Raw genomic sequence first — 12,221 nt, forward strand, 5'->3', positions numbered from 1 at the left:
ATTGGATTGCATCACGGATCTCCCTACATTGTAAGGACAATAATGCTAGATTGCATTACATGGCTGCCATTATTATTAGTACTAGTAGATTTATTTATTTATTTAGTTGTTATTTATTTTCTGCCTTTTTCCCTAGCGGGACTCAAGGTTCCTTTCAACTAAAATACGAAAGAGCTGAAAGCATATATTCCTGCAGTAGGAATTTTAAACAATAAAATTATTGTGGGTCACCTTCTAAATTAATTTGAGTGGGTCTCCCTTTAAGTAGAACTGGTCTCTCTGACCCCCTTTTGCAAGTTAGGAATAGCAATACTTGCCACCTACATGGCAGGGTTGTTGTGAAACACACTCAAGACTCATCCACAAAATCTACTGAAGGAAGCATTTGCAGCACAGATTTTTCTCACATTAAGACCTTTCAGTATGAACTGTCTTTGCTTGTTTTGAAGAGAGGGTGGGAAATGCCTCTGCTAAATTACTGTAAGAAAATAGTCCTGGGTTTCTCAGTTTCTGCTTTTCAGCAGCTATCAGTATTCCAACTCTTGCCTTCTAATAGCAAGAATTAAATTAAAACACCTAAAGAAAAAACCAACCCCAAGAAGAAAATCCAAAGTTTCCTATGCACATCTGTTTGCAGGGTAAACACAAGTCTGTAGTATGCCAAGTGGAGTAATATGCAATATCTCAAGCATTTTGGTATGTTTTCATCCCACCTCCTTACAGCTGTTGTTTCCATTTACCATTTTGCGTTAAATAGTGTGAGGCAGAATTGCTGTGCAAATTTAAGTGAAGTTGAAATGTGTCAACAGCCCTTGGCTGTACTGTACTAATCTAGGCCCCTCAAAATCTAGCCAGAGTGTTTTGAATATGAGATTTGAGAGTATACAGATCACTCTCAAAAGTTCAGGGGTGGTGGCCTGGGAGAGGGCATTCTTTGTGGCAGCCTCCAAGTTGTGGAATTCCACACCCCTGGTGGGTCTGGCTTCCTCACTAGATTTCTGGCCTTCGACATTGTGTGTTTTCAGGCCCTTCCTATTCTTGTGATTATAATCTGTTTCAGCTGTTTTTAATTTGTTGTAACCTGTGCTCAGACCTTCTGATGAATGGTAGGTAGTACATCTGGTGGTGGTAATAGTAGTGATAGCAGCCTTGAATTGGGCAAAGAGGGCTTGGATTTCAGGCCTAAAATCAAGTCAGGTGGAGCCATGCAGATACTAACTAAAAGAGCCATTCAGCAGCAAGGAACAGCAGTTCATCATCCAGATCTTTTTTGGCTTCAAGACCATATCTTGCTCTTCAAATGATAGTTGGGATCCCAGTGTAACACCTGTTAAACCAACTCCCCATGCCCCCAGCATCCAATTAAATTTAAAAATAAAATGAAGTTACTAATATACATGCTTTTGTTGTTTAGATGAAGGGAGTAAGCTCCTTTTTTAGGGGGGAAATTTACTGGGGGTTTTCTCTGTTGCAAGGGTAGTGTACAGTCATGGGAACAGCTTTATTTCTGTTAAATAAATCATGACATGGTGTAATATGTCAGGTTGTTCATCTGAGGTTGTATTTACCTAAGTTTAAGAACCTGCTAAGGAGCTGATTGTTATTATGCCATTATGTAAAACCACAGAATCCAAAGAGGGGGTGCTTTCTTTTCCCCAAGACTGTATGTGTTTAGCCTTTTTTTTTGAAGGGGGGGGGGGTTTCTAAGCATCTTATTTTTCTTCTATGAAATGCGAGTTCTTGTGATCATGAGTTTCTTAGATTTTCTTAGACACCCCAAGAGTGTTGAGATCTTAGATTAGAAATAGACAAGAGCAGTTCAACACTATTCTGAAATCATGGAAATAATCCACTAACCACACCTTCAAATTTGCCTGACTTTTGTTAGGTAGAGTAGGAAGAACAGCTTGGACCCTAGACTATCAGGAGTCAAGGAAATGCTGCTCTTTTCCCCCCAGACAGGGCATAGTCAGTGATAGGAGGGTAGCTTACCTGCCAGGTGAGAATGGATTGAAAATGGACTTGGGTAGGTTTGTCCGTTTCTTCTGTTCTGGAGGATGTTATTTTGTTCTCTACTGTCCATGTTTTTTCTGTTGGACACTTTTCTAAGTAAGCTACACAGCAAGGGACCTATACTCTGTAGACCCGTGACTATGTCCCAGCACTGAGGGAGGGTGCTCTCTCCCAGTCAGGGCATGGCAGATATCTGATTTGCGCAAGTCCTGTTTTCTGAAGTGGAAAGAGAAATCCAGACAACCCTTACCACTGTAGAAAAGGAACTCCTTACTGGTAAGACCAACACCCCCCTTTTTTTGTCTGGTTCCCAATTTCTGCCTAGTAGAACACCTGCCATTGCAACTCAGAGATACATGCTGAGACTGAGAACCAGTTTTTAAAGTACATCATGCTGCATAACTAGAAAAAAACTGGAAAAGCTGTTTGCATGTTGTCATGGCTAGTTATAAACAAATTTTAGTGAAAATATTGCATATTCCAACAAAATTCTAGAATTAATTTCCCCAAATTAATTTCAGGTTAACAGTTCTGACTGGAGAGGTGCTGTTATCAGGTTTCTCATCCTATTTAATAATGAACTGAGGACGATACCAAAGAAGGCTGCAGAACCACAGGTGTGTGCAAAGTTCAATAAATTGTTAACACTTGAATGTGAAAGCTTCTGAAAACACAAATAGCATTTTTGGGAAAGTGGGCCTTGGATTCAGTTCTGATAGCACTAATCTGTTTTTCAGATTAAAATTGTATCCCTCCCCCCAGCAGCTATTGCAAAAAAGAAAAAAGGAAGTGTATTTTTGTTTGCATCTCCTTAGAAACTTAGGAAATGTGCACACAGATTGGAATGAGACAACAAATTCAGTTTTGTATTATTTTGCAATAGAATTCATTTACTTTAATAGGCACCATCATTCTCAATGTGATTTTACATTCCATAAAAAAAATACAAAGAAAAATAAAATGGAGTTTGGGGAATGGATGGTGTTGCAAAACTGAATGATTTGTAAACTACATACAAAGCACACATTTTTACAAAAGTAAAACAGCAGTGCCATATAGTGTTAGTTTATATCACAGGTTTAAACATTTCTGCTGATTTCATTTTGCATTTTCTGCACATAGCAGAATTTACAAATTAATTTTTTTATTTGCTTAACAACATTTATATACTGCTTCATTGTTGTGAAAAGAGAGAGGAAGAAACCTCTTAAGTTTTTTTCTATTTTAAAACACCTCAAAAATTACCATATTACATCAGACCAAATGTCTTTCTTGTACAAAGGTCTCTCTGGCTCAGTCTGCACATTACATTTTAAACCATAGTTAAAAAGAGTATGGTTTAATGTAAAGCTGCAGAGTGCTGGTACATGCTACTCCAAAGTCCCCATGCTCCTGTCGTACAGCAGATGAGTCAGGGTCTGCATTGCGTTTGTTTAGCTCCAAACAGTTACCAGGGTTTGTTCTTAGCTAATTGCTCATGATTTGTTTAGAGACAAACCAACCACAAGTCCAGCTCTGGACAGGACAACACAAACTTATTTTTTTCTATGACGTAGCTGGGTGGGGGGGGGGAGTGCCGTGGGAACTTTGAGGTGACATTAAGCCTCTGTCTGCAGCAGATTAAAGTAAGCTAACAAATACTTTGTTTGTAAATGTTTTCTATTATAACATAGGGCAATTTTCAGTAAAAACCAACAACTCAATGAAAGTGTAACAAAAAGAAGAGTTAAAAATACAGCAGTAAAGTTAAACAGGAAAAGCCTGGGTAAATAAAAAGGTTAACTGACATTCCACAAAGTGGAGGTTTGATAGGCCTCTTTAGGGCATTATAGTTGTTTTATTTTCAGTTCTGTTCCTTATAAATATTACCAAATGGAATATAAAAAATGATTTGGCTGAGTGAGCAGCCTTAACTTTGTGTCTGCTGCCAGTCAGCAGTAGTGCATGATTCAAAATACTGGTGCTATTTTGGTTTTACACAGGACATTTCCATACTATTTTTTACTGCTAAGAATTTGGACAACATTCATTCAAAACTTTTGTATTCCCATGTTGTCTCTCCCCCCCTCCCCAAGTATTTGTTTGTCATGGTTTTTTTTTTTTTTTTTTTTAAATTCTCTTGCAGTTGCAGTATAGTTGTTTCTGGTACAAACCGACTACAGTGCTTCTCTCATTTGATGCAGAGGAATGGTCAGTGACATGTCTAGTCCACCATCATGTACCGTATTGGCCTGAATATAAGCCACACGTTTTTCCAATTTCAGACCCTCAGCAGTTAAAAGTGCGGCTTATATTCGCAACTTTTTACCATACGCTGCCTAGTTGCTTGGCGGTAGGGGTGGGGGGAGTGGCTCGCCCACCTCCCAGGTAGCTGACAGCGCACACTCCCTAGATGTTTGGCAGTGGGGGGAGCGGCGTGCCCACCTCCCAGTTGGTTGGTGGCACACGCTCCCCAGCTGCTTTGGGGGGGGGGGAGCGTGTCAGGCCAACCAGCTAGGAAGCATGTGGCATATATGCAGGCCAATATGGTATTACCTGCCTCAAGCCATTTTCTTCAAAGTCTATCCAATCTGTGAGTGAAACTGGCTTGTCCAGCATTAAATATGTATTTATTATGCATATAATAATGGAAATGATATTGAAGGGAGGGGGTGCATGAAACGAGGTAGTCAAAACAAGGTGGAAATAATAATAAGCCTCAAGGAATAATCTAGCCCCAATGTTTGTGTATTAACATTTTTTTACAGTTCTAGTAATAGGGCTGGATTAGCAAAACACTTTGAAGTTTACAGCCAGAATAACAATGCTATCATCTCCAACTACTCCAGCTAGAGGATTTAGACAGTGAAGCCCACAGATATCTATTGCAATGGAACTTACAGATAGTTACTGCAGTATCTGCCCACACAAGAGACACAAAACCAATAGTCATATCATTGTTTCAAAGGCATCTCTTCATAGAGCTTTTTCAGCTGAGAGCATCTTTAAACCACACTCTGCATATGCATTGCAGTTGCTTTTCCCCCTACATCATAACCGATTTCAAATGGTGCTAGACAAAAACTAAGACTCTGAACACCAAGAGAAATCGGTCAGCCTGTGTAAGAGATGTTTTTTCCAGTTCCATATTGGCTGTTAAGAGTACTTGCAAGTTGTTCAGATCATAGCCTATGAAACTTTGAACAATGGTCGTATTAGTCAATGCATCTTATTAGTCAATGCAATACTAGGTATTTACTTTGAAAGAAGCTGGCCTAAAAAATATGGTTATAGTACTACTGCTCAATAAATGTTCTGTTCCTAATTATATGACTTATCACCATCAACATTCAAATAGCCAAAAGTAAAATATAAAATTCCCACATTACTATTGGTACTTAAGCATGCACTAATTTAAAGCAAAAAGAAGGATGTTATATTCAAAATTTCCTCACTTTTATATTTTTATGGAATAACCATTGAAGTTGCATGCAACAGTGTTTTTAGTGTGAAAGCTGATGGAATTCAAATAACTATGGCAGGAAAATGAAAGGTGGTGAAATTAATGCAAATAAAATAATGTAAATTAACAGAATCCTTTCTAGATTAGAGAAGTGGCAGTGGTCCTGAATAGCACGGACCAATGTAGATTGAACAGAGAAATGGCAAAAAGTTAGCCATATTTTATGGTGTATAACTGTAATGCTGCAATCTGACAGCTAGCCAGAAGTTGGCCGAGGGTTCTTCAGAGTGTTCATAACTGCTGCTCCACCAGCAAGGCAGCACATATACCCCCAGAAGAGTCCCCAGTACACCTGTGGAAAGCTCTGCCTAGATGTACTGCTTTTGACGGGGTGGAAAAGGGTTGACCAGGTGTCTCTGGATCCCAACCCCCTTCATAGGAAGTTCCACCATAGACTGCTTCCCCCAAGCCCAATTTCTTTGCATGTCTCACTAAGTGCCGTGGGCTCTCCATTTGCAGCTTTCACTGCTGCATGCAAGCAGTAGAATGGCATTCATTCTGTACTACAATGCATTTTCTTGTACTCTAGGCATAACTTAAGCTACATCTTTAAACATGATCTCTTATTGAGACACAGAGAAAGACATGTGAATGTTACCAAATTAAATCTGGTGACTACTGTGCTCTTGTTTCCTGTTCTTCTCTGGATCCAGTGCTGTAATTCTTGCTCCTAGAACACTGATTTCAAATGGTGCTAGATACAAAGATGGGAAAATCTAAGCCACCATGTGAAACCAGCTTCCAGAGGAAGACACACTCTTGTGCTGGTACCATCTTCAGAATCCAAGCACTGTAAAGAAAGTTGCTCTTCAAGTTTCCTAGAATGAAATGCCTATTTTTTGGTTTAGCATGTGCTCTACTTTCATTGTAATAAAACAAATGCTGAAAATATGAACATAAATGTATGCCAACATTCTATTATGCATAAAACCTGAAGAATCCAGAATATTTTATAAGGTAAATATGCTAGCATTTGAAAGCAAGAAAAAGATACCCCAAAACATTTTATCCATTAAAGTTTTCATTTTCTTCTTTACCTATTTATATAGTAAGAAAAGAAGATCTGTTATTTTACATAGTTTAATGTTAATGGATGGCTATGTTTCTTACTTGCATTAAACCTTATCTTATTAACTTAACAGTCTGGACATTTTAGCTAATCACGTACAACCCACTGAAGTCAATGGAGCAAGTAAGCTACATCACAATTAAGTCCTCATTACTACCCCTTTTGAGGAGAGGCAAGGAAAGTCCCAAGTAATTCCCCCATTTTTGGAACACTTGATTTCCTCCACCCTCTTCCCCTACTGTACCAAATGTCTTGTGATCCTTTCACTGGTTTTACCCTTTGCCATATCTACTAATACTTATTTTTTGCAGTTTTTATATGAGGGGTGGTGTTCTTACTTTTTATTGCTGGTGATATTTTACCTACTCTTAGTCCCTGCTCAATCTCATTTCCTAATACTATTGCTGTCCAATGACACTCACTGGCATATTTTGGCTTTGACTGCCATTCAGCAGTAAAGGAAACAATTATTTTACACAGTTTTAATCCCAGTTTCTGTCATTGTTTGCTCTTACTGAGACAGGTAACTCTTCATTTGAGTTACTTCCACCACTCTTTAGTTAATCTGCTTGCCCTTTTCCCACTCATTTCATGTTGCAGAGCATGGTTGTGCTTGTAGTTACTTTCCCCCCCTTCTTACCAGTTTCATATTCTCTCCCCACTCCCCCCGCCTCTCATTTCTTTGTGCATTTCAAAGTTTGTGGTACTCATATCTTTCCATATTCTATTCTCTGCATTACTCTTGTTCTTTGGCTCATAGCTAATTCCTTCCCCTCTCTTATTCTTGGACCTTTTAATTCTCATATTGATTATTTTGCTTATTCTTCTCTTCACCATTCTCTGTATCTTCTTGATACAAATGTTCTTAATTACTCCAAAAGTGGCAAATTACTCTGCCGGTCAGGGCGGAAATTCTCACATCTTGCCAGGCTACTTCAGGAAGCCAGTTTTGTTGGGTGTGACTGGCCTGCCTCCTCCTCTTATAACACAGTGCTAGCCACTGAAGCCCAAGAGGCAAGAAATGATGCAGCTTCAAGCAGAAAGGGTTGAGGCTTTCTTCACCCATTAACTGCCCTATCATATTCTGTTCTCATTTTACAGGGTCAGGAGACTTGAGAGAACCAGGTACAAGACTTGCAGAGAGCATCGAGGGCTTGAGAACACGCTGTCCCTCGGGGCTCTACCTTTATGCTTTGACCCTGGGAAAGAACAGTTTGTGAAGGACAGATAGAAACCAGGGCACACAGAGAAACCAATGAGGGAACAGGTATCCACCCTTTGTCTTTATTTCTTGCTAACCCTCTTACTGACTGCTGTTCTCCCGCAGTTTTTGTAATCTTCATTGTATGCTCCAGATAATACCGAGGTTTAAATCCTGAACCTTCCTGGCACCTGCCATAAAGGTTGGTGGACCCCCAATATTTTTGTTTTACACCAGCATGTCTGGCAGCAGTCCTATGGTCCTCTTGCTCTCTCCTGGAGTGAGCCACCAGCACCCAACCACACACTAATATATAGTTTGTTGATGGAACTTCAAGGATTCATTCTTCATTACTGTTGTGTTTTGCCACCACTTTATTTCTTCTTTTGTCTCTTCTACTTATTTTCAACCTACTTTGTGTTCTCAGTTCTCCTGAATTCACAACCCATCCTCTTCACCCTCTCCTGCCTTGATTTCTTACTCAACATCATAGATTGTTTTTAACATGTTGGGATGCCTCAAGAGGCAATTCTGAAAGGCAGCCTATAAATACATAAAATAAATATATCTCCTCCTGCTTATTCCTCTTAAGCCATCTTTTTAATCTTTTGGATTGGTCCTTAAGCAGCTATCATTTCTTCTGTTTCAAAAAATTAGTGTTTGGATCCCATCTTTCTATTTCTCTTAAATTCCTTTCAAAGCTGCCTGAGGTTGTTCATTCTAATGTAAAATCTAACATGATCATTTTTTAGTTTGCTTTCTGTCCTCATTTTACAGTAACTGCCCTGCATGTAAACCCACAGCATCTTACACTATCTCCCCCCCCCCCAACTCTTGTGGATTTGATCCTGTAGGTCATGCTTTGCTTTAGTAATCTCTTCACTCATTCACTTTTATCGTTTCTGTTCTTTCTTGACTACTGTTTAATTTTACGTTGTAAGTCCCAGAGCCAGGATCCTTTCTTGTTGTTACTCTTTAAAGTGCTATGTATACTGACTGCACTGCATAATAATAGTAAAAATGAAGCAATACTTCCTTAACAATATTACAACTATGCTGAATCCCTAAAAATGTATTTAGTTTATTTATGATTACTGGGATTTTATTTGGTTTCCCAATCTTGAGTTCTTCAGGTTGCTTCTTCTTTCCTCTCATTTGGACCGTCTTTCTCCTTTGCTTGCACAGTCTCTCTCTTCTTTACAAAATTAAGTTTCCTTTATTTATGTTTAAGTGTCTCCATAATCTTAGACACCTCTCATCTCTGTGTATTCCTTCTCAGTCTATTGAAATACTACTTTTCTTCTTTAATTTCATTTCTCATGCACTATTTATTTTAATCTCTCTGCTGCAAATGCCAGGAATGTTCATTCACCATCCACAATTTGCTTGTTCTGTTCCTGCATTAGAAGTTTGTTATTCAATAATTACTATCATTTTTTACTGAGTTATATTTACAGTTGCTTTTCCTTTGTGCATTGTGTTTTGATTGAAAGCTAGCAAAAATCAGTATTGCTGCAATAAAATCTCTTCCAGATAAGGGGACTAAGACATCCAGTGTAGAAATCCAGGCAGTGAGTAGCTATTTAGCTGCAATCCAAATCTAAAACCGTTTACCTTCCTGCAGGAGTGGTACCTATTTATCTACTTGCTCTTTGACGTGCTTTCGAACTGCTAGGTGGGCGTTTCCATGTGCTGCTCTGGTTCGCCAGAAGCAGCTTAGTGATGCTGGCCACATGACCTGGAAGCTGTCTGCGGACAAACGTCGGCTCCCTCGGCCAATAAAGCGAGATGAGCGCCACAATCCCAGAGTTGGTCACGACTGGACCTAATGGTCAGGGGTCCCTTTACCTTTTAAATCTTAACTCCTTTTAAAGTTACTCCTCCTAGCAACTTCTTTTCCTTTGGAAAACAGACCGGTTCAATACTTAACTATAATGCTTCCTTATTGGGCTGCAAAGCACCTGCATTTAAAGAGCAAGTCACTAATTTTTATGTTGACACTTTTTTCTTGCAGGTGCCATGTCAGCAGCTTTATATAGGAGTTTTTGCTGAGGTGCAATCAGCACAGAGGGAAGTGGCCTGACCTTCCTACCCTACAGGTATGGGCTTATTTTGTCCAGCATCTGCATCACCCCATTGGATCCAGCTTCTGTAGTACAGACAGCTGTTTTTACCATGATGGATGCATTAAAATTAGATGTAGCTAGTTCTGGATCATCATCAAACATTCACTATGCTTGGCTGTAGGATACTTGGGCTACTTACACATTAGCAGCTTAAAACACAGCAAGTTGTGTTACCTATTTGTTTTGCCACTCCTGCAACTGCCCCAATGGCTGTCTCCAATATACACACCTCACCTTAACTACAAAGCAAACGTGGCATAACTTCTCCTTTTGGACTGAAGCTGGTTTGAGGGTAAACACATCAAACAGTATTTCTCAGGAAAGTACACCATTAGAAAATGGTGGCGATATTGCCTTCCCTTTGCTAGTTAGTCTAAGTTCACCTAGCCTTGGCATGGAGTAAGTTTGGTTGGCTAAATGCATTTTGCTTATAGATAGCTATGTCAGGTTTGAGGACCAGCAACACAGTGAAGGTGCTGACTATCAAATGGAGAGCTGACATGTGATTTATTTCTCATGCAATCAACTTGGTATGCTTTCCTGTGGCTGAGTAGAAGGATTCAGTGGGTAGCCCAGGGGTGGTTCTGCCTGGCTTGTTAGAAGAAGCAGTGGCATGGCGCAATAAAATTTTGGCTATTGAGCTGCCTGGACTGGTGCCACAGCCACTGCATGTAGCTCATCTTTTGTGCTTTTTGCTACAAGTCAGGCATAGCCTTCTTCCATATCTTTTGTGCACACAGACATATTTAGATTTCCCCTTTGAATGTCAGGTTACAGCTTATTCACATGGAGTACTTTAGGTTTTAGGAGAGTATCAGATAAATCACTTAAGTTGCTAACTTCATTCCATCAATGCAGAATTATGAAGGGGCCCTTCTGAACCAGCTGTAATATGGCGATTTGAAAAAGAGGTTTTGGCATCGTTACCAGTGTTAACTTTCTGTTGATCGCATCATTGTTCTTGATGTATCAGTTTCTTGATGGTGTCTTATAAATTGACCATAGGCTCATACGTCAATTTTTGTAGGGCACCTAGTGACAGTAAAACTTAAAAAGTTGTGAAGAATTTAAATGTTTTGTAACCAGCTCCTCCTACTTTTTCATCTGATGAAGCACCTTCCCCTCTCCACATTCTAATGGAGTACCGTATTTTTCACTCTATAAGACGCACTTTTTCCCTCCTAAAAAGTAAGGGGAAATATGTGTGCATCTTATGGAGCGAATGCAGGCTGCGCGGCTATCCCAAAGCCAGAACAGCTAGAGGGAGCGCTGCACAGCTGTTCTAGCTTCTGGCTTAGCCGCGTGAAGCCTCCGCAGGGCTATCCCTGGCTTTTGCGGGAGGTGGGGGAAGGGACAGAGCGCAAAGCTCTGTCCCTTCCCCCACCTCCCAGAAAAGCCCCCAAGAGCCGCGCTCCCTTTAAAGAGCCGCATGGAGCATGTGTGTGGCTCTTGGGGGCTTTTCCCTGAAGAGGGAGAAAGGCAGCCCGTCAGTGACAGGCTGCCCTTCTCCCTCCTTGGGGAAAAGCCTGCAAGCGCCACACACATGCTCCTTGTGGCTCGTGAAAGGGAGAGCTGAGCAGAGCCTGGGATGCATACAGGCTGTGCTCAGTGCTCCTTTTAAATAATTTTTTTCTTGCATTCCCCCTCTAAAAACTAGGTGCATCTTACGGTCAGGTGCGTCTTATGGAGCGAAAAATTCATTATTTCTGTTATCCACCCTATCATTTTAGTTAAATTAAATTTATTTAGGCTGCAATCTACAAGCTGCTTATCCTCGCATGGCTCAAACATACTATTGTTAATTTGGAATTGGGGAAACTGATTTCCTAGATGTTGGACTACAACTCCCATCATACATGACCATTGGCTTTGCGGGCTAGGGATGATGGGAGTTGCAGTGTAGCAATATCAGGAGGCCACAAGTTAGGCTGCAGTCCAACCCTCACTTACTCCAAGCTGGGGGGCGGGGCTGGATTGAGCAGAGGCATTTCTACGCTTGCTTCTATCAGCTGAACCACCTTACTGTCAGCTGCCACAAGTGTCACTCTACCACTGCCTACCCCCTCCTCCTTCCACCTGCCACATCTAAGCAGAAGGCCCATTAGCATTATCTCTGCCAGCAGAGTCCTGCAAATGGCCCTAAAATGGGCAATTCCAGGAGTAGAGCTGAGCCACCCTGTTTCAATTGTTTCTGGATGGCATTGTATGTGATCTGCAGTTTTATACTTACTAACAATGAAGGTAGCCATCCTTGTACCAGTACAAGCATTGGTATTTCAGCTACTTGAAACTTCAGGAGCAAAACGAATG

At 40.4% G+C, this 12,221-nt stretch overlaps 1 long non-coding RNA gene across 5 annotated transcripts in view; it reads left to right on the forward strand.

Annotated features, from left to right (window-relative positions):
• The window catches only part of LOC114599347 (uncharacterized), a 45,878-nt gene that overhangs the window by 1,527 nt on the left and 32,130 nt on the right, over positions 1-12,221 (forward strand). For all 5 annotated transcript variants that reach the window (XR_013392968.1, XR_013392970.1, XR_013392967.1 and 2 more), the window contains exons 2-4: positions 2,535-2,630; positions 4,139-7,851; positions 9,800-9,884. This is a non-coding gene — a long non-coding RNA (uncharacterized LOC114599347). The remainder of the gene's footprint in view (positions 1-2,534; positions 2,631-4,138; positions 7,852-9,799; positions 9,885-12,221) is intronic.

This window comes from Podarcis muralis, chromosome 5, assembly GCF_964188315.1.
Source record: "Podarcis muralis chromosome 5, rPodMur119.hap1.1, whole genome shotgun sequence".
NCBI lineage: Eukaryota > Metazoa > Chordata > Lepidosauria > Squamata > Lacertidae > Podarcis > Podarcis muralis.